General features: G+C 32.2%; 1 long non-coding RNA gene across 1 annotated transcript in view; it reads left to right on the top strand.

Moving 5' to 3' along the window:
• Nucleotides 1-1,836, top strand: part of LOC103471149 (uncharacterized) — a 10,522-nt gene extending 8,686 nt beyond the window's left edge. Inside the window, exons 2-3 of the long non-coding RNA XR_534591.2 lie at nucleotides 440-491; nucleotides 1,306-1,836. This is a non-coding gene — a long non-coding RNA (uncharacterized LOC103471149). The remainder of the gene's footprint in view (nucleotides 1-439; nucleotides 492-1,305) is intronic.
• The last annotated feature ends 279 nt before the right edge of the window (nucleotides 1,837-2,115 follow it).

Consider the following 2,115-nt stretch of genomic DNA (forward strand, 5'->3'; position numbering starts at 1 on the left):
TTCAGGAGGGGCGTTCGAATTAGCATAAATAATGCGGCTTTTCAAAAAAATTATGAAAATTACTGGGAAATTTAAAGTGTTTTATTTACTTCAACATACATAAAACTGGTATCGTAAATACAGAACACATACAGAAAACTGAACTCGCGACTTAAGGAGTCCAGCCCTAAAATGTCAAAATTCTCACAGAAACAGAAAACCTATAGAGACCGTTTATAAGCGAAGACAACTTGTTTTGGACTTAGTTTCMATTTCTGTGGCCATTGTAAAGTGGTTAAAATCAATGTTAAACTAATTTGAGAAAATGTGTAAATCCATGTAAAGAAGAGGAAAGTTTAGAAGGATTATAAAATATGACAGTTGCCACACTAGTTTTCAGTTTTGACTTCATTTCTTATTTTGTTTTTAAAATTGTTTTTTTTCTTTTCTTGTTATGTAGGTTGGTGGAAATGTAGTACACAAAATCAATTCCTGGGCGTAGAACTAATGCGGTAAGACTAAAAGTTTAACTAATCCACCTGTGACAGTATATCTCCACCCCAGTCAAACATGCCAAGATACACTGAGAGACGTGTGAAGATGAGTAGATGGGGGGAGGGGTGATAAGGGAGGCAGTGGTCTGCAAAAAATAAGCACAGTTGTTTACTTATAAACTTTGTGGCTTTAATTACTGACCTACCAGACTCCTTTTCGTTCTTTATATTTGTCTTTATTTTTTATGAGGACAAAAACGGGTATCACAACATGAATCAGTAGTACTTATACCACATAAGTCACAACATCTTTGGGTGAAAGAAATTTACACAAAAAAGTCAGCATGTGCACAGAAACATAGAAATATAGAGATAGAACTCCAAATATCGTAATTAGGCCGTTTATCAGCAAAGGACTGCTGATTTTGATATTTGGACTTTTTAAAGGTGATTCAACACTTATTATTTAACACTGTGCCTTTTATAATTCAGATAAGCTGGAAATTAAATCTAAAACTGTCACTTTTTTCTGTTTTGATTTTTAGACTTTTCTAAGAAACTGAAGCATTATGACAGATTTTTATTGTTTGTGTAGTGGTAAAAATGACTGCAGTCAGTTTATCTTTTAACACTTAATAAGTCAAGATAATATTGTATATTTGGGACAAAACAAGATGTAAGTACTAGCTGGCATTTAGATGGATGTAGGCAGAGAACATACTTTGGCTACATTACGTCCTTTTAAAGTCAACTATAGATCTTAGAAAGAGAGATTTGTGAACCTTACAGCACAAAAAGTCCACATCCTGATTTTATTGTTGTTCTTTTCTAGCTGAAAAATCTGGGATGATACCTGGGAACCTGCAAGTAAATCCTCTTATGTTGCTGTCCCCCTAGTGCCACTTCCTTCAGACAGCGAACAAGTCCTTCCATTATGTTACTTTTTCTTTTTTGTATTACAACGTATTAATTTCTTTTCTTTTTTCTACTGCAGTTTGACCATTTTACGATGTTTTCTGTGTAATATTGTTTTCGGTCATTCACTGAAATGAATGTTATGGTTGTAATATAGTAGTTATGTAAGCTTATGTTGGGCTGTTTACTGACACATTTTTGTCAAGTCTGTAAAAGACTAAGTGAGGCTGATTGAGTCACTGCATCAGTCAGGTATTGTGCTTGTATTAAGTCTTGAAATTTAGAACAGAATTGTTTGTAGATTTTGCTCAGTAARTATGACCTAAAGTCTTAAAAACTTTAAACATGGTGTTATACACATTTCTTTTTGAGTGTTTTTAATGTTGATGTACAAAGTAAAGTCTAATACATAACAAAATAAGCAAAACTTTATTTCAACATAACTAAATGGAAGTGTTTTGTTTTTTTTTATCTCAAAAAGCTATTATTTTAATATGATCTTTTTTGTGTCATGGATTTTGTCAATCAAGACTATTTGCAAAATGCTATAATAAAATTGCTTTCAAATGCAGTACATTTATTTTTAAACACAGCAACTTTAAGTGAATTTATTGATGAAGAGCATGATAAAAATACATTGTAATGTCCAGGTCAACTGACTGTATAAGAACAAAACATTTTAATCAACCTATGTCACAAATGCCATACAGAATTTTGAAGAACACAC

This window comes from Poecilia reticulata, linkage group LG10, assembly GCF_000633615.1.
Source record: "Poecilia reticulata strain Guanapo linkage group LG10, Guppy_female_1.0+MT, whole genome shotgun sequence".
NCBI lineage: Eukaryota > Metazoa > Chordata > Actinopteri > Cyprinodontiformes > Poeciliidae > Poecilia > Poecilia reticulata.